This window comes from Ambystoma mexicanum, chromosome 14, assembly GCF_040938575.1.
Source record: "Ambystoma mexicanum isolate Mex_15411 chromosome 14, UKY_AmexF1_1, whole genome shotgun sequence".
Classification (NCBI taxonomy): Eukaryota; Metazoa; Chordata; class Amphibia; order Caudata; family Ambystomatidae; genus Ambystoma; species Ambystoma mexicanum.
In genome coordinates, this window is record NC_090940.1 from 189,778,083 (window position 1) to 189,798,547 (window position 20,465).

General features: G+C 42.0%; 1 protein-coding gene and 2 long non-coding RNA genes across 3 annotated transcripts in view; 1 reads left to right on the forward strand and 2 right to left on the reverse strand.

The window, feature by feature from the left end:
* Positions 1-20,465, reverse strand: part of L3HYPDH (trans-L-3-hydroxyproline dehydratase) — an 857,007-nt gene that overhangs the window by 675,358 nt on the left and 161,184 nt on the right. The window lies entirely within an intron of this gene.
* On the reverse strand, positions 8,617-9,749 carry LOC138527272 (uncharacterized). The gene is made up of 3 exons (XR_011283844.1): positions 9,642-9,749; positions 9,406-9,517; positions 8,617-8,963 (listed from the first exon to the last, which is right to left on the reverse strand). It is a non-coding gene; the product is annotated as an uncharacterized lncRNA (long non-coding RNA).
* On the forward strand, positions 14,958-16,090 carry LOC138527273 (uncharacterized). The gene is made up of 3 exons (XR_011283845.1): positions 14,958-15,065; positions 15,190-15,301; positions 15,744-16,090. It is a non-coding gene; the product is annotated as an uncharacterized lncRNA (long non-coding RNA).

Here is a 20,465-nt window from a genome sequence, read left to right on the forward strand (position 1 = left end):
GATGTTCCGTCTGAGTGCCCATATCCATATTTTCTGGGCAAGCTTGGACAGATTTGGCGAACGAGTCCCCCCTTGCTTGTTCAGATAGAACATGGCTGTCGTGCTGTCCGTCCTGATCTGCACCGACAAGTTCAGTAGATGGGGCTCGAACGCCCTTAGCGCTCGGAATACTGCCAGAAGCTCTAGCATATTGATGTGGTTCTTGGCTACTGAGTGAGACCAGAGACCCTGAGCTGTGTGGTGGAGATGGTGAGCTCCCCACCCAGTCAGGCATGCATCTGTAGTCACCACGGCTTGTACTTCGGGATCGTAGAAGGGTTTCCCCTTTGCGAGATTCTCTCTTGTCCACCAGTGTAGGCTTTGTACGAGTGTTGGCGAAACGACCACTAGATCGTCCCAATGACCACTTGCCTGAGACCACTGTTTCGCCAACCATTCCTGCATGGGACGCATGCGCAGACGCGCGTGGGGGACCAGGTAAATGCATGACGCCATCATGCCCAGTAACCGCATAGCTTTGCGTACTGTTATCTGTTGACCTGACTGATAATGCGGAATTTGCAGAAGTATATTCCGAATTCTCTCTTCCGAAGGGAAGGTCAATCCTTTCTGAGTATCTAGGATAGCTCCTAGAAACTGTTTTGAGGTGCTTGGCACCAGACTTGACTTTTTCTCGTTGATGGAGAAGCCTAATTCGTGGAGGAGGTCGATAGTCCTCTGAATGTTTGACCTGCAAATTCCTGGGGTTTCCCCCGTTATGAGCCAGTCGTCCAGATAAGGGTACACCGGGATTGCTTCCCTGCGTAGGTGTGCAGCCGCCACCGCCAGTACCTTGGTGAATACCCTTGGTGCTGAAGCTATCCCGAAGGGCAGTACCTTGAATTGGTAGTGGCGACTGTCCACCTTGAAGCGCAAGTACTTTCTGTGCGCTGGGAGCATGGAAATATGAAAATAAGCATCTTTCATATCCAAGGTTGCCATGTAATCCCCCTTTTTTAGGAGGGGGATTACCTCTTGTAGCGTGGTCATACAGAATTTTTGGGGCTTGACATACTTGTTGGCAGGCCGTAAGTCCAATACTGGGCGCATTGTCAAATCTTTCTTTGGCACAAGGAAGTAAGTTGAATTAGATACCCTTGTTTACCTGGTGTCCTGGGACGAGTTCTATCGCGTCCTTTTCTAGCAGAATGGCGATCTCCTCGAGAAGGATCTTTTGATGCTCTAGGGAGTGCACTCTTTGTCGTGGAGGATGATTCCGGGGACGCTGCAGTAGTTCTATACAATATCCTGCGGATACTGTTGACAGCACCCATCTGTCTGAGGTGATCCCTTCCCAAGCCTGGGTGAAGGTGGAAATGCGTCCCCCTACTGGGGTTGCGTGGCAAGGGACCCTGAACTGAGCGTCACTGTTTTGGTGGAGGCGTGCCACCTCCCTTGTTGGGGCTGCCTCTGCCTCTTCCACGACCTCTCTTGTTACCCCTGCCGTAACTTTGGGTAGACTGCTGGTTGTTATTCCATTGTGTACCCTGTCCCTGGGCATAGTTGCCTCTTTGTGAATTTTGGCCGCGTGGGCGACGAAAATTATTGTTCCCCCTCTGGTTAGGGGGTTTGTTGGTAAGCTGGCCAAGGGATTTGAGAGTCTCATATTCATCTTTGGCATTTTTAAGTGCGTCTTCGACCGCTTTCCCAAACAATAGGTCGGGTTCCACTGGCTTGTCTATTAAAGAAGCCTGGGTTTCTGTCTTGAATCCCGACTGCCGTAACCACGCATGTCTCTTGATAACAGTACCTTCTGCTATCAATCTCCCTGCGTTGTCAGCGGCGTCGAAAGTTGCTTTTAAAATGCAACCAGACACGGCTCTCCCCTCTGCTGAGATCCGAGCCAGCTGGCCCTTTAACGGTTCTGGAGCAGAGGCAATGAGCGCCGCGACTTCTTCCCATTGATGGCAATTGTAACTAGCCAACAGGGTGGTGGAATTCGCAATCCTTGCTTGGTAGGCGGACGTTGAGGCTACCTTTCTGCCAAACCCGTAAAGTTTTTTGCTCTCCTTATCGGGAGGGGCTTCTGATGAAGATAAGGGCGTGCCAACCCTTTTTCTAGTGTTGGTCACCACTAGGGAATCTGGTTTAAGATGTCCCCTTATATACAGAGGGTCAGACTGGGCTGCCCGGAAAATCTTTTCAATTCTGGGGTTGACAGCTCTGGTGAGGTTAGGATTCACCAGGGAAGGATCTATTCTTCGTTGGATGGATTTGAGGATAGGGATGGTCTGAGCGACCGGTCTTCTCTCTCCTACAAACTCCTCCGCGAAGTCCCTTTCCTCCTGTACACCGTGGGTGTCGATGTGGAAGTGTTCCGCTGCTCGAGCGAGAACCTCGTTGAGGAGGGGCTGGTTATCAACTGGAGAGTCAGTAACTGGGGCTTCGCTTTGTACTGGGGAATCTACTCTGTAAATTTCCTGCTCATCTTCTCCCTCCTCCAGGTCCTCATCCTCTGCATAGTAATCTGTCCCGGTTTGTTCTTCCATAATTTCAAACTCCTGGTCCTCTTCAGGGAAAACTTGTCCCTGGTAACTGGGGAGTGGAGTAGAATATGGAGTGGAGTAAGGCTGAACCTCGAAGGGTTCAGGTCTTTCGACCCGGGGCTTTTTACTTAGCGGGATAGGATCGGAGGAGCCTGAGGGTGTGGCCCCTTGAGGGTTATATGAAAGAAAGTGTTCTGGGTTCTTATCATAAAAATCAGCCAAGGAAGACATCCTAGACATAACCCTGTCTATGTCTTCACTGGACCATTCCCTGGAACAGGGTATTACTTTAGCAGGTGATGATTTATGGGACTTTTCAAGGGTAGACTTGTGTTTACTTGTCTGCCTAGGGTGAGAGGATGGCTTTACAGGGGTGGAAGGCTGTGCTTTCCGCTGTTTCCCCCCCTCCCCGTGCGTGGAAAAGTGTTTTCCCTGTCCCTTGGAGGCCCCAGAGACTTTCGACGCCTGGCGCCGAGGGTCTGGAGAGGTATCTGTGTGCTTCGTGGTGTTAACCGCGGTCTCGGTATCTTGGAGCGCGGCCTGGGGGTGGAAGTCGTCTTCGTCTCCCGACGATCGAACTTCCGTTAATTTGTGTAGCGAGGCACTCTTGGCAAGAGTGGATGATTGCCTTGCGTCGTGAGGTGATCTCGATCGAGAGCGCCCAGAGGACACCGAGTCGGACCGTTCTTTTTGTGCCTCTTTCCGGGAAGTCGACTTCGTCGAGGTCCGGTTGGTCTTAGTGTGTTTAGTGTGTGTTAGGTGTGTAGCGCTTGCGTCGCCGGGGGTCTTCCCCATAGCCGCCCTGCCGGACGACCTTCCGAGGTCGGGGACCTGCGCTCGCCGGCTGTCTTTCGACGCCATAATGCCCTCGCCGTCCGAAAGTACGGCGTCGCTGCCATCGCTGAAGGCGCCCTCCGCTGCCATGGCCTCCTGCCTGGCGTGGTGGGCCCAACGCTTTGTCGAACGGTCCTTAAGTGTCTTAGGTTTAAACCTACTACACGCTCTGCAGTTCGCTTCGGGGTGATCCCTCGGCAAGCAGAGATTGCACGTGGCGTGCCTGTCGACCCAAGGGTATTTGCGATTGCACTTGGGGCAGAATTGAAAAGGGGTACCCTCCATACGCACCTTAAGGCAGCGGGCTGCTAAGTGTAGGAATATATAAAATGTAACTATATATCAAGAGTGAAGAGTATGTACCACCCCCCACTCTCCCTACTTGTAAGGGCCGAGGCCAGCGGCCTACTAGGCCCGGGCCGAGGCCAGCTGCCTTCCGAGGCCCAGATCCGTCGTGCAGCAGTCGACGGTCGATGACTTCTCCAGCCGTCGTCGAGGTTGAGGGTCGACGTTGGGGTGGGGAAGGGAATGAATAAGAATTATAATTATAATAACAGCAAAAGTATGGCTAAGGCCAGGGAACTCCGCAAGATGCTTCCGACCAGTATGGCGGAAAAAAACAATCTGAGGATCCTACACGCGTGAGGGATCTTGGGTACAGTGGACGTCACACTAGGGATAGTATTACTGGCACGCCTGTGTCGACGCCCATTTTCGACTTTCGAAAAACAAACTGTAATACTCCGCAGCTTCCACTAGATGTCGGCCTATGCACAGCATGTGATCTAAGCAGATTCCACAAGCCTCAGAAATATATATATATATATATGTGATCTTTCTGAACGTAAGGAGACTTTGGGATTAGTTGCTGTAAGGAGTGTGCGTGGGTGAGGGGGGGCCTCATAATTATGGACAGAGTATAAAGACGTGCTCTGAAAGATTCTGTCTCTCGTCTACTTATTGCTTTACAGTGTTACCCGACAACGGTAGCCAGGTAAATGCAGATGGGACAGAGACTGGCACATTTCCAACTCCCTCACCCTGCCTCTTGGGCAGGGCTGTGTGAGGGGTCAGCAATGAGAGCTGGACACAAGGTTGTCATGTTTCTACCAAAGATGTTCATTAAAAGAAAAGGGGTTGGAAAACGCCTCTATGACCCTATGCTAGAGAGGAGTTTCACTGTTTATAAACTAAAACTAAGAAGTTTGTCTGCGTCATGTCAATAACTGAAAAACTGTCCTCGTGTCCAAAACATCCTATCCAGAACCTCACACAATAAACACATGAGAATGTGTAAGGAAAATATCTTCAACTGGCCAAAAAGTGTTAACAACTGAAATAAGTAACTCCAACAAAAATGTTGTTCAAGTCAGAAGCACTTGGTTCCAGAGGGTGGATCCCTTCCCCTGGATTCTTAATTACAAGAAGAATAGTCACTTTTGAAAACAGTTCCTTGGTATCTTGTTTGGATTTACAAGATTCCGGTTTAGGCAACCAAGTCTTTAACAGTCATTCTTTAATGCTACTTTCTTTTTGGTCTGGATAACAATTTCTTTCTTTAATATTCAACTTTACAGGGTTCGATATAAAAACGCCAATCTTTCCTTTAACAATTCTTGGGGCTTGCAAATTGTCTGGTTTACTCCCCTGCCAGATTCCTTTATGCAATGCCAACTGCCTAGTTTACTCTCCTACCAGGACTTATATATATATATATCAATTGCTTGCTGTCTTGCTTATCAGGATTTCTCATATTTCTCTCACCCGATGTCTTTGGTTTACCAGGACTTCTCATATGCTTTCTCTGTATCAATATTGTAGGTATGGCTTTCAGTTCTAGATATATACTATTGTTAAGGTTTCTTTAAGTCTGGCCCCACATTAACAGTTCATATGTTCACAGTTCATTGGATTTGCCTTTTGGCCTTCTGGTATTCGAACAAGCCTTTCGTCGTATTCACAATGCTATTATGTTCAAAATGCAGTTGGCACGGTTGCCGGAATACCCCGTAGTCCCCACTGGGTTTGGGCAGACTCGCTGGCTATCTCCAGCGTCTCTAGTCGGGTTCACGTTTCTGCGGCATGCTGCTTCCACTCGCTTCCTAATCTGGAGGCTGCAGACGTTCTTCCAGCCTCCCTGGGGGTTCTGAGGGGGCACGTCTGCTTCCCTGCTTCCCTTCGGGATCCGAAATGAAGAACGCCAGCCTCTACTCTGTGTGCCAAGGACCTTCCTTGACGCTCCCAGTGTCTCCACGGCTCTCAAGACTCGGTGTCTGCGTCCCTCCTGTGGCGGCCTCTTCTGCCCTGCCACATCAGTATGTGCACTTCGCGTTCGTGAGCTCTTGAATAGGAGCCAACGTCTTCTCCTGCACTGCCTCTCCGAATAGTGCACTCAACAGGTTTAAATGTCCTGTGCCCAGGTGCTTTGGAAAAACTAGACTGTACATTGAGGTTCAAGTTCTTAGTACACGATTCAAATTCCTGCATACTCTTCGTCTCAGTACTATGTGAATTCTGGGAGTTGAAGTTCATAGATGTTGTTATAACATTTGAGTAGTTCTTTTTAATTGTTTTACCTAAAGAAGCTTCAGAAGAAAAAGGTGTTCTATTTGAGCAGTGTGAGTTGGCGTTATGGTTATGTGTTTGGCCCAAAGGAATATGAAGAAGAGGATTCACTTCTCCCATCAGTGAGAATACATATCTGATAGTATGCCATGAGGGTTTGGGGCATCAGAGGTTCTTCCTCATGAAAATAAATCTTGGGTAATAGGGGTCTTGCTCGTGGGAAAGGGGGGGGATAACTCATTGCATCCAGTGAATTCATGACATCGCCCCTCCTCCCATGTGATCCTCCATCATGAAGAATGACAAAAGCCTGTGGTTTCCAGCGGGTAACCCACATTCACTCCTAATGGACACTTGTCCTTACAAAAAGTCTTCACTCAATCTTATTAACAACTTTAAGCTTTATAATCAAATTTTCAGAGAAAAAAAATAGATACATTCAGTTTAAACAAAACACAGTATCCTCTTGTGGGATCAATTTTGATGATGTAGACAGTTTAATGAGTTCCAAGGCTAGTATAAACATCTTGGAAAGGAACAAGAGAGGTCTCATGTTGAGACCTTATAAGCAACTTGCCCATGTGATTTGATACGCCTGCGAAGGATTAAGTAGGGTTTGAACTTTTGAACTCATCTCCATGAATTGAATCCAAGGTGACAGAGGAATACAAAAGTCTTATAAACAAAGAAAGGACAGCTTATTAGCCTCGAAGATGGATAGTGTAAAATATCTGAAACTTATTGTCATATGAATTTGTAATTTGATTGTCTTCTTCACCATATTTTAAAAAGAAATCCAATTTGTTTCTAATGATTAAGCTGTACTGTGTGTTGATGTCCAGTTAAGTTTATATACTAGACCTTGCAACTCAAAACTGTCTACATCATCAAAATTGATCCCACAATTGGCTACTGTGCTTGGTTGAAACTGAATGTATCTATTTTGTTATCTGTGAACATTTACGTATATGTCCCCATAGGTCTGGGGCTAATCCCCAAGTGCACCAGAACTGTAAATGTATCTGATAGCTGAGAATACAGAGCGCTCATATAAACTTATAAACTGAAATGTAGCTGTTGCTCCTCCACTTCGTCTCAGATAATCCTCCCTCATGAAGCCACCCCCACGGTCTGCAGCTGCCTTGCCCTGGCCACATGGGAGGAGGTCACCACCTGGGAATCCGGGATGACTCCACTGGATTCATCACAGCTGGCTCTGCCAAACACCCTGCTTGGCTTCCTGCCCCAGTCTGAGAAGCATCCCTATGCTCCCTTGACATGGTCAGGTTCCTAACCCTGTGATAACAGAAATGCAGACCTCTACTAGAGTGACATTGGCCGAAGAGAGCAGTCATTGCTTTGGCTTTGGCTCCGACGAGGCGGTAGAGGGATTGTGACAGAACCCCCTTCTATTCACACAGCATGCCAACAATCTGGCAGGCTGGGACGCCTGTCTTGAAAGCCTCTGAACCCCACAAGACTGGGAGCGAAAATCTTAAGGCATAACTGAGGGTGAAATGGATTGTGAGGGCGGCCAACAATTTGGCAGTTCCTGTCCACTTAGACATGGACCAGCAGGCAGTTGGCAAGTGTGAATCCTGGCAGTGCTGAATCAGCCCTTAATACTTTTGAGGTTGATCAACTGAGTACCATGAAAACAGAAAATAAACACCTTGTATTATAGCACTTCGAACAGAGAGGAATCCTGTCTGAAGTTCTATATAAAAATGTGATAGTTTGAAGATCAATTTTTGTTAACATATATTGTAGCATCCCCAATATATTGATAAATGAAGTTTGAACATTCTAAAAGGAAAATAAATGCATGACACTGTGCCAGCTGTTAATCCAACAACCTTGTCTAGTGTATTTAATAAAGCAGAAAACATCACAGAACATTCCTTAATTACTACTCTTAATATGCAGCATCTGGACTATATGTTGAGATTTATTTAGCAATTAGGTATATGAAGTTCCTTTGGTGAAGCTAGGAAGTGGGGTGTGAGATCCTGGAAGTCAGGGGATGCCACCTGGTAAGTCAGGGGGCACAAATTCAAGTTGCAAGCCACTAGTTAGCCATAACAAAGTCACTTGCCACCACAATTATATACACATACACACAGCACACCATTTCTTACTCGCCAGGAGTCAAATATCACTAGCCAATGGCTAGTGGCGAGTGAACATTTTCCACTCTGTGTTAAGTGATGCTAACACTGATAGAGGAAAATGGGGCACCCGCCAGAGTCTCCACCTCATTACCAACTTCATTATTTGGGGCACTCCTAACCCGTCAAACACTAAGAGTGAGACATACTTAAACTGATAACAAAAATGGTGGAGCCCACTTTCCAATCATCGGTCTGAGGAATTGCGGAACAATCAGTATTGCAAACGCAAGTAGTTACGTGTGCTCATCACCCAATCACAGTACAATGCCAATAAAAGATTCCAGGTTTTCTCCATTGCACCTTTTAGAACCGGTTTTAAGTAATGGGTAATCCCTCTTTTTTGATAACGGGGGGTCTGATCTGAAGGAAGGGACAATCTTTAGAGAAAACAAGTGAGAATCAGATCGACTACCCCTCTCTTTTAGTCTTGTATGGAACTTAGGAGAGAGTATCAGGAAACCTAACTGTATCAATGATTAGGAAATCGCCAGCGGAGAAAAAATTGCACTGAACAATTCAAATTGTAACAAGGGTTCTGTCTCTTTAATAGTCATAAAACGTTTTTAAAAAACCAACATTTGTGAAATAACACTCAATCATACCACTCATTCTACATACATCTCATCTAACAGGGGAATTCTAAAGTGAATCTAAATCTTTATAGACATAACATTGCTATTTGAAATGTGCATTTGTGACAGAGGAAAAAACCATTTGTTTTTCCTAGAACAGTCGACATATGTTTCGGCCCGTTGTGATGTACCACTTTTGTCAACGGTGGTCATCCAAATAAATGTAAGGCCATCTTCAGGACGCCAATTGCTTTGTAGTTGATCAATCTTGATCCCCATTTAGTACATACACACATCTGCAAAATAATTTTTCATATGTCAATGTAAATATATTCATCTTATATAAGACTTTGCTGTAAAACATTTGTTTTTGTAAAATGAAAACGACAGACCAAGGTGCATATCTCCCTAAAAACTCAATTTAAGAGCGATGGCTAGTTGTATATTGTGCTAAACCTACCTTTACCCCACTAAGACCATCTTAAGCTATTTAGACTATTGAGAAAATATACAGTCAAACGATGTCTCTAAACTGTACTACTACTTTCGTCTTGGGTTGGTGTCACTTAATGGGACCCTGTGATCTAAATTCTTTTTAGACCATTTGCCAGATTTCGAAATATATTAAATACACTTACAACTACTTTCGTATTGGGTTGATGTCACTTAATGAGACCCTGTGATCTAAATTCTCTTTAAACAATTTGCGAAATTACAAAATATTTTGAATAAACTTACATGTACACGTTCTATGTGACTGGAATTCTTCGTTTGTCTCGCTTGTCTGAGCTTGTTGCATTTGAATCTTCAAGCGCAGGTGTGTTTGGATTGCGCTCTATGATGCTTGTACCTAAAATTAATTAAAGGAACTCTTTAAAGAAAGCGCCTATGGATAATTTAGTATCGCTATTTAAATATATTACAGTTCGTCACTGGCCTCTTTTAATAGAGTGAAAAAAAGGGTAATGACTTACAAATTAGCATCCGCTGTTGATAGTTGTTAATGCCTTAGTGGAAAGTTGCCGGATGTCTTCTAGTAGTTTAAGCTGGACTGAAGGGCTGTGAGTAGATTAGTTACCTGTGGTAAAAAACACCGAAGCTAAGTTAGCCCGAAAGCACTTCAATGTGTGAAAAAACAATTGTACGAATGTTCGTAAAATAGAAGCTCTATTGAGGCTGAGAGGCACGCAAACATTGCAAGTGTCTTTATTATTGTTTTGAAATCCATTGTTGCCACAACCCATCGGTTTTTATGCCGTTGGTATTAAGTGTGCCCTGAAGCTGTTTGCTAGCCAACATATTATTGGATGCATTCTAATGCAAAAAAAGGACTCATTGGTTTCGTTGTTTTAAATCTGTGTAAGCCTATTGGTTAGTTACACTCCTGGAGGTATAAAAGACAGGAAAGGCAGGCAAAAGATATTTTCCTGTTACAATCACTCGGATCGAAAGGCTATTTGCCTTTAGAAATCGAACAGAAAGGGCGCATATTTTACCTCTATTAGCTCTTTAGTCCTCGGCAGGCATTCGCTCGCTGGCTGACTTGTCACGGGCTTCGGTAACAAAGCTTGAAGTGAAATTGAGTCTAATTTATATACGGTCACATGATCTACAGTTGTCGACACGTGATCGCCAGTCTATTGTTGCACGCTTAAAGGATGATGGAACTAGTAGTTTGGAACGCTACCGTGATCACAATATAATTGTTAGGTGTTACTGTTCTATATATTGCAAAGTGGTCTTTACTTGGGTTTGTTTGATCTAAGTGTGTACGTACGACTCGCGCGGTAGTAAAGATACTGTTGAAAGCCTAAATGTAGGTAAAACTAGTGATGTATAACATTGTGACCTATATTAGTTCAATTTTTTGGTTCGTATTTACCAAACGAGTTTTTCTAGATTTTATCTGATTTTCATATATCCGCTCAAATGGATTGAATGAACTAATTAAGACTGTTACTTTGTGTAACTTTGGTAAAGCGTCTTGAAAGAACTATTAGTCGATGTAATATTAGGCCCTATAACGGAGCCTAATTTCTAATTTGTGCTTTTTGAATCATGTTTCTATTTGGTATATTTGTTTGACGTAATTAGTGTTCTGTGATAATAGCGCGGGTGTCATGACCCTTGGGTTCGAGGAACCGCGTCTCTGTGTACCTTAAAGAAGTGTGTTCCATTCTATGCCGATATTAAGGCCATGTTTCACAGTATCAAGGTTATATATCCATTTCTGCTCGCATCTGGACAGGTTAAGGTCCATGTTGCCGCCCCTGGGGGATGGTTGGATCACTTGAATTACACACCAAAGTAATTCTGTATATTTGTGTTGTTTAAGGACATAATGTGCCACCAAAGGTTTGTTGTCTAGTTTGTTTCGAATACAGCATTTGTGTTCGCAGATTCTTTGGCGTACCTGTCGTTTGGTTTTGCCTATGTAAACTAAATCACATGGGCATTTAATAGCGTACACTGCCCATTTGGTGAGGCAGTTGGTAAAGGTCTTCAAATGGATGGTGGTATTACATAGTTGAATGCTTTTCATTGTCATGGTCTGTGCACATACAGAGCAATTGCCGCAACGATGATGGCCTATCACCGGTGGTAAGCCCCACAATTGGGTTTGGGTGGTATTTGCCTTTGGGGGTCTCGGATATGTGTGGACTATAAGATCTTTTATATTACGTTGCCTTTTAAATGCAAAACGGGGCATAGAGGGACTAAAATCCTCTGTTTTAATCATGTGCCAGTGTCTTTTAACGATTTTTCTGAGATGGCTGCTAATCGGGCTATATGTGCTGACACATGTGATTTTGTCTTCTTTGTTGCGTTGAATGGGTTCTAGACATGTGGTTCTATTCATGTGTAGTGCTCTTTTGTATGCCTGCTGCACAGTTTTTTTCGGGTAGCCTCTATCTTGTAGCCTTTTCTTTAGTGATTTTCCATGTTGTTTATACATCTCTATTTGTGTACAGTTTCTGCGTATACGCAGAAATTGCCCATATGGCAGGCCTTCTTTCAAACCCAATGGGTGAAAGCTTTGGTAATTCAGCAAAGTGTTTTTATCTGTCGGTTTTCTGTATAGACTGGTTGCTATGTCTCCTGTGTTTGTCTTTTGTATTTGAAGATCTAGGAAAGGAATGGTATATAAATCTGTGTGAATGGTGAACTGTATGTTGGGGTTTTGAGTGTTCAACCATTTATGAAAGAGTGCCAAATTGTCTGGCGTGTCTCTCCATATCATATAGACATCATCTATATATCGTAACCATGTTATGATTGATTTTGAGTAAGGATTTGCTAGATCGAAAATGGAGTGATGTTCCAAGTCGTCCATATATAAATTGGCCAAGTCTGGGGCGAAAGTTGCTCCCATGCTTGTGCCTTTGAGTTGATTGTAATAACGTCCGTTATATAAAAAGAAGTTTTCAGTGAGCGCTAATCTAATGCATTCTAATATGAATGCTGTTGGGACGCTGTCAAGTGTTCTAGTGCGTCTATTTAAATACTTAGCCATCACTCTTAAACAATCGTTTTGTGGGATGCTGGTATATAAGCTAACCACATCTAGAGTAACCAAGATATCTGTTGGATTTACATGGAACATTTCCAAAGTCTTAAGCATGCTGGTGGTGTCTTTCACATATGACTTCATTTGAGAAACAAAAGGTCTCAAAAACCAATCTGCATAGATAGAAAGGGGCTCAAGAATGGAATTGATAGCCGCTACGATTGGTCTACCTGGAGGTGTTTTGTCGTTCTTATGAATTTTAGGTAAGATATAAAAAGCCGGGGTGGTAGGGTGTAGATTGACTAGAAAATCTTTCTCTTCCGGATCTATCCATCCCTCTTCCATCGCATGTTTCATTAGACTGGCTATTTCATCTTGCAGCCTTGGTGTAGGGTCTTGTGCCAGTTCCCTGTACGAAGTATTGTCATTCAGATGTTTCATGACTTCTGTTTCATAAGCGTCTTTCCCCCATAGGACTATTCCGCCCCCCTTATCTGCTGGCTTGATTACGAAAGAATCATTTAGCTGTAGAGATTTGAGGGCTTCTCTTTCTGATTTTGTGAGATTATCTCTGGAATTGTTTTTGGTGTTAATAATTGTTTGGATTTCATGGGAAATCCTTTGTTCGAAAGCCACTATAGCTGGACTGACCATTGTGTTGGTTGGAGTGAATTTTGAAGGAGGTTTTAAACCTGTAGTTGTTGGTTCTTTTCTAGTGGACGTGGGATTCCGAAAAAAATACTTAAGGCGTATTTTTCTGTAAAATTGTTGCAGTTCCATTTCCGTCTCAAAGGATTTTGCTCTTGTTGTGGGTACGAAAGACAGCCCTTTGGATAGAACACTGATTTCCATAGCTGAAAGTACATAGGGACTGAGATTGAAAATGGGGACTACCATATCGGTGGAGGCCCCTGCCAGTTCCTGGTGTTCATTCTGGGTGGTCCTTGGTTCTTGTTGCGGCCCCGTTGTCCTCGTCCTCGAAAAAATTGTGGAGAGGGTCCTGCTTGGTCATTGTCTGAACCGCTGCTTGTGGACGCATTGGAGGAGTTGGAGAAATTTACATAAGGTTGCTTCCTGTTTCCTATGTTGTAGCCTCTACCTTGATTGGCTTTCTGTAAATCTTCATAGTAACTTTCTATCAGATATGGATAGGTTTTTGTCTCTTTATATTGTTCCACATCTTTCTTTAATTTCCAGATTTTTTTGTCTAGAGTCAGCTTCTTAAATTTGATGATCTCATCTTCTATTTTTTCCAGAGTTGACTTAACATCTTTGATGATTTTGTCTTGTTTGATTTTGTCTTCTAGTGCTGTTATTTCTATTTTTTGTAGGTTAGCTTCTTCTTCTGCTGTATCTATGATTAGTATCAATAGATCTCTTGAGCATTTGTTGCTTACCCCACTGAACTTGCATTTGAACTTCGAATTGTTTGTAAATACTCTTGGAGTGTTTTTTATTTGCAAGCCTTCAGGTATTGTACCTGCTTTTAGATAAGCTAACATTAGTTGGCCATGGGATTCGGTCCGAATTAATTTTTTCTTTTTCTGCATCAAAAGGTCAACATCATTTGATTGTGATGCAGGGACTGTCTTGTCAAGGTTTTCACCTAAAAGTAATGGCATACTCATTATCTTCTGGTAATATTCATCTGTGAAAGAAACTAAATTTCCACTGTCCATTTTAGCGGTTATCAGTACACTACTATACGTTTACAATCACAGTAAACCCAACAACCAAGGGTCATGACACCCGCGCTATTATCACAGAACACTAATTACGTCAAACAAATATACCAAATAGAAACATGATTCAAAAAGCACAAATTAGAAATTAGGCTCCGTTATAGGGCCTAATATTACATCGACTAATAGTTCTTTCAAGACGCTTTACCAAAGTTACACAAAGTAACAGTCTTAATTAGTTCATTCAATCCATTTGAGCGGATATATGAAAATCAGATAAAATCTAGAAAAACTCGTTTGGTAAATACGAACCAAAAAATTGAACTAATATAGGTCACAATGTTATACATCACTAGTTTTACCTACATTTAGGCTTTCAACAGTATCTTTACTACCGCGCGAGTCGTACGTACACACTTAGATCAAACAAACCCAAGTAAAGACCACTTTGCAATATATAGAACAGTAACACCTAACAATTATATTGTGATCACGGTAGCGTTCCAAACTACTAGTTCCATCATCCTTTAAGCGTGCAACAATAGACTGGCGATCACGTGTCGACAACTGTAGATCATGTGACCGTATATAAATTAGACTCAATTTCACTTCAAGCTTTGTTACCGAAGCCCGTGACAAGTCAGCCAGCGAGCGAATGCCTGCCGAGGACTAAAGAGCTAATAGAGGTAAAATATGCGCCCTTTCTGTTCGATTTCTAAAGGCAAATAGCCTTTCGATCCGAGTGATTGTAACAGGAAAATATCTTTTGCCTGCCTTTCCTGTCTTTTATACCTCCAGGAGTGTAACTAACCAATAGGCTTACACAGATTTAAAACAACGAAACCAATGAGTCCTTTTTTTGCATTAGAATGCATCCAATAATATGTTGGCTAGCAAACAGCTTCAGGGCACACTTAATACCAACGGCATAAAAACCGATGGGTTGTGGCAACAATGGATTTCAAAACAATAATAAAGACACTTGCAATGTTTGCGTGCCTCTCAGCCTCAATAGAGCTTCTATTTTACGAACATTCGTACAATTGTTTTTTCACACATTGAAGTGCTTTCGGGCTAACTTAGCTTCGGTGTTTTTTACCACAGGTAACTAATCTACTCACAGCCCTTCAGTCCAGCTTAAACTACTAGAAGACATCCGGCAACTTTCCACTAAGGCATTAACAACTATCAACAGCGGATGCTAATTTGTAAGTCATTACCCTTTTTTTCACTCTATTAAAAGAGGCCAGTGACGAACTGTAATATATTTAAATAGCGATACTAAATTATCCATAGGCGCTTTCTTTAAAGAGTTCCTTTAATTAATTTTAGGTACAAGCATCATAGAGCGCAATCCAAACACACCTGCGCTTGAAGATTCAAATGCAACAAGCTCAGACAAGCGAGACAAACGAAGAATTCCAGTCACATAGAACGTGTACATGTAAGTTTATTCAAAATATTTTGTAATTTCGCAAATTGTTTAAAGAGAATTTAGATCACAGGGTCTCATTAAGTGACATCAACCCAATACGAAAGTAGTTGTAAGTGTATTTAATATATTTCGAAATCTGGCAAATGGTCTAAAAAGAATTTAGATCACAGGGTCCCATTAAGTGACACCAACCCAAGACGAAAGTAGTAGTACAGTTTAGAGACATCGTTTGACTGTATATTTTCTCAATAGTCTAAATAGCTTAAGATGGTCTTAGTGGGGTAAAGGTAGGTTTAGCACAATATACAACTAGCCATCGCTCTTAAATTGAGTTTTTAGGGAGATATGCACCTTGGTCTGTCGTTTTCATTTTACAAAAACAAATGTTTTACAGCAAAGTCTTATATAAGATGAATATATTTACATTGACATATGAAAAATTATTTTGCAGATGTGTGTATGTACTAAATGGGGATCAAGATTGATCAACTACAAAGCAATTGGCGTCCTGAAGATGGCCTTACATTTATTTGGATGACCACCGTTGACAAAAGTGGTACATCACAACGGGCCGAAACATATGTCGACTGTTCTAGGAAAAACAAATGGTTTTTTCCTCTGTCACAAATGCACATTTCAAATAGCAATGTTATGTCTATAAAGATTTAGATTCACTTTAGAATTCCCCTGTTAGATGAGATGTATGTAGAATGAGTGGTATGATTGAGTGTTATTTCACAAATGTTGGTTTTTTAAAAACGTTTTATGACTATTAAAGAGACAGAACCCTTGTTACAATTTGAATTGTTCAGTGCAATTTTTTCTCCGCTGGCGATTTCCTAATCATTGATACAGTTAGGTTTCCTGATACTCTCTCCTAAGTTCCATACAAGACTAAAAGAGAGGGGTAGTCGATCTGATTCTCACTTGTTTTCTCTAAAGATTGTCCCTTCCTTCAGATCAGACCCCCCGTTATCAAAAAAGAGGGATTACCCATTACTTAAAACCTCCATTGGACAACCCTTGGTTGTTGGGTTTACTGTGATTGTAAACGTATAGTAGTGTACTGATAACCGCTAAAATGGACAGTGGAAATTTAGTTTCTTTCACAGATGAATATTACCAGAAGATAATGAGTATGCCATTACTTTTAGGTGAAAACCTTGACAAGACAGTCCCTGCATCACAATCAAATGATGTTGACCTTTTGATGCAGAAAAAGAAAAAATTAATTCGGACCGAATCCCATGGCCAACTAATGTTAGCTTATCTAAAAGCAGGTACAATACCTGAAGGCTTGCAAATAAAAAACACTCCAAGAGTATTTACAAACAATTCGAAGTTCAAATGCAAGTTCAGTGGGGTAAGCAACAAATGCTCAAGAGATCTATTGATACTAATCATAGATACAGCAGAAGAAGAAGCTAACCTACAAAAAATAGAAATAACAGCACTAGAAGACAAAATCAAACAAGACAAAATCATCAAAGATGTTAAGTCAACTCTGGAAAAAATAGAAGATGAGATCATCAAATTTAAGAAGCTGACTCTAGACAAAAAAATCTGGAAATTAAAGAAAGATGTGGAACAATATAAAGAGACAAAAACCTATCCATATCTGATAGAAAGTTACTATGAAGATTTACAGAAAGCCAATCAAGGTAGAGGCTACAACATAGGAAACAGGAAGCAACCTTATGTAAATTTCTCCAACTCCTCCAATGCGTCCACAAGCAGCGGTTCAGACAATGACCAAGCAGGACCCTCTCCACAATTTTTTCGAGGACGAGGACAACGGGGCCGCAACAAGAACCAAGGACCACCCAGAATGAACACCAGGAACTGGCAGGGGCCTCCACCGATATGGTAGTCCCCATTTTCAATCTCAGTCCCTATGTACTTTCAGCTATGGAAATCAGTGTTCTATCCAAAGGGCTGTCTTTCGTACCCACAACAAGAGCAAAATCCTTTGAGACGGAAATGGAACTGCAACAATTTTACAGAAAAATACGCCTTAAGTATTTTTTTCGGAATCCCACGTCCACTAGAAAAGAACCAACAACTACAGGTTTAAAACCTCCTTCAAAATTCACTCCAACCAACACAATGGTCAGTCCAGCTATAGTGGCTTTCGAACAAAGGATTTCCCATGAAATCCAAACAATTATTAACACCAAAAACAATTCCAGAGATAATCTCACAAAATCAGAAAGAGAAGCCCTCAAATCTCTACAGCTAAATGATTCTTTCGTAATCAAGCCAGCAGATAAGGGGGGCGGAATAGTCCTATGGGGGAAAGACGCTTATGAAACAGAAGTCATGAAACATCTGAATGACAATACTTCGTACAGGGAACTGGCACAAGACCCTACACCAAGGCTGCAAGATGAAATAGCCAGTCTAATGAAACATGCGATGGAAGAGGGATGGATAGATCCGGAAGAGAAAGATTTTCTAGTCAATCTACACCCTACCACCCCGGCTTTTTATATCTTACCTAAAATTCATAAGAACGACAAAACACCTCCAGGTAGACCAATCGTAGCGGCTATCAATTCCATTCTTGAGCCCCTTTCTATCTATGCAGATTGGTTTTTGAGACCTTTTGTTTCTCAAATGAAGTCATATGTGAAAGACACCACCAGCATGCTTAAGACTTTGGAAATGTTCCATGTAAATCCAACAGATATCTTGGTTACTCTAGATGTGGTTAGCTTATATACCAGCATCCCACAAAACGATTGTTTAAGAGTGATGGCTAAGTATTTAAATAGACGCACTAGAACACTTGACAGCGTCCCAACAGCATTCATATTAGAATGCATTAGATTAGCGCTCACTGAAAACTTCTTTTTATATAACGGACGTTATTACAATCAACTCAAAGGCACAAGCATGGGAGCAACTTTCGCCCCAGACTTGGCCAATTTATATATGGACGACTTGGAACATCACTCCATTTTCGATCTAGCAAATCCTTACTCAAAATCAATCATAACATGGTTACGATATATAGATGATGTCTATATGATATGGAGAGACACGCCAGACAATTTGGCACTCTTTCATAAATGGTTGAACACTCAAAACCCCAACATACAGTTCACCATTCACACAGATTTATATACCATTCCTTTCCTAGATCTTCAAATACAAAAGACAAACACAGGAGACATAGCAACCAGTCTATACAGAAAACCGACAGATAAAAACACTTTGCTGAATTACCAAAGCTTTCACCCATTGGGTTTGAAAGAAGGCCTGCCATATGGGCAATTTCTGCGTATACGCAGAAACTGTACACAAATAGAGATGTATAAACAACATGGAAAATCACTAAAGAAAAGGCTACAAGATAGAGGCTACCCGAAAAAAACTGTGCAGCAGGCATACAAAAGAGCACTACACATGAATAGAACCACATGTCTAGAACCCATTCAACGCAACAAAGAAGACAAAATCACATGTGTCAGCACATATAGCCCGATTAGCAGCCATCTCAGAAAAATCGTTAAAAGACACTGGCACATGATTAAAACAGAGGATTTTAGTCCCTCTATGCCCCGTTTTGCATTTAAAAGGCAACGTAATATAAAAGATCTTATAGTCCACACATATCCGAGACCCCCAAAGGCAAATACCACCCAAACCCAATTGTGGGGCTTACCACCGGTGATAGGCCATCATCGTTGCGGCAATTGCTCTGTATGTGCACAGACCATGACAATGAAAAGCATTCAACTATGTAATACCACCATCCATTTGAAGACCTTTACCAACTGCCTCACCAAATGGGCAGTGTACGCTATTAAATGCCCATGTGATTTAGTTTACATAGGCAAAACCAAACGACAGGTACGCCAAAGAATCTGCGAACACAAATGCTGTATTCGAAACAAACTAGACAACAAACCTTTGGTGGCACATTATGTCCTTAAACAACACAAATATACAGAATTACTTTGGTGTGTAATTCAAGTGATCCAACCATCCCCCAGGGGCGGCAACATGGACCTTAACCTGTCCAGATGCGAGCAGAAATGGATATATAACCTTGATACTGTGAAACATGGCCTTAATATCGGCATAGAATGGAACACACTTCTTTAAGGTACACAGAGACGCGGTTCCTCGAACCCAAGGGTCATGACACCCGCGCTATTATCACAGAACACTAATTACGTCAAACAAATATACCAAATAGAAACATGATTCAAAAAGCACAAATTAGAAATTAGGCTCCGTTATAGGGCCTAATATTACATCGACTAATAGTTCTTTCAAGACGCTTTACCAAAGTTACACAAAGTAACAGTCTTAATTAGTTCATTCAATCCATTTGAGCGGATATATGAAAATCAGATAAAATCTAGAAAAACTCGTTTGGTAAATACGAACCAAAAAATTGAACTAATATAGGTCACAATGTTATACATCACTAGTTTTACCTACATTTAGGCTTTCAACAGTATCTTTACTACCGCGCGAGTCGTACGTACACACTTAGATCAAACAAACCCAAGTAAAGACCACTTTGCAATATATAGAACAGTAACACCTAACAATTATATTGTGATCACGGTAGCGTTCCAAACTACTAGTTCCATCATCCTTTAAGCGTGCAACAATAGACTGGCGATCACGTGTCGACAACTGTAGATCATGTGACCGTATATAAATTAGACTCAATTTCACTTCAAGCTTTGTTACCGAAGCCCGTGACAAGTCAGCCAGCGAGCGAATGCCTGCCGAGGACTAAAGAGCTAATAGAGGTAAAATATGCGCCCTTTCTGTTCGATTTCTAAAGGCAAATAGCCTTTCGATCCGAGTGATTGTAACAGGAAAATATCTTTTGCCTGCCTTTCCTGTCTTTTATACCTCCAGGAGTGTAACTAACCAATAGGCTTACACAGATTTAAAACAACGAAACCAATGAGTCCTTTTTTTGCATTAGAATGCATCCAATAATATGTTGGCTAGCAAACAGCTTCAGGGCACACTTAATACCAACGGCATAAAAACCGATGGGTTGTGGCAACAATGGATTTCAAAACAATAATAAAGACACTTGCAATGTTTGCGTGCCTCTCAGCCTCAATAGAGCTTCTATTTTACGAACATTCGTACAATTGTTTTTTCACACATTGAAGTGCTTTCGGGCTAACTTAGCTTC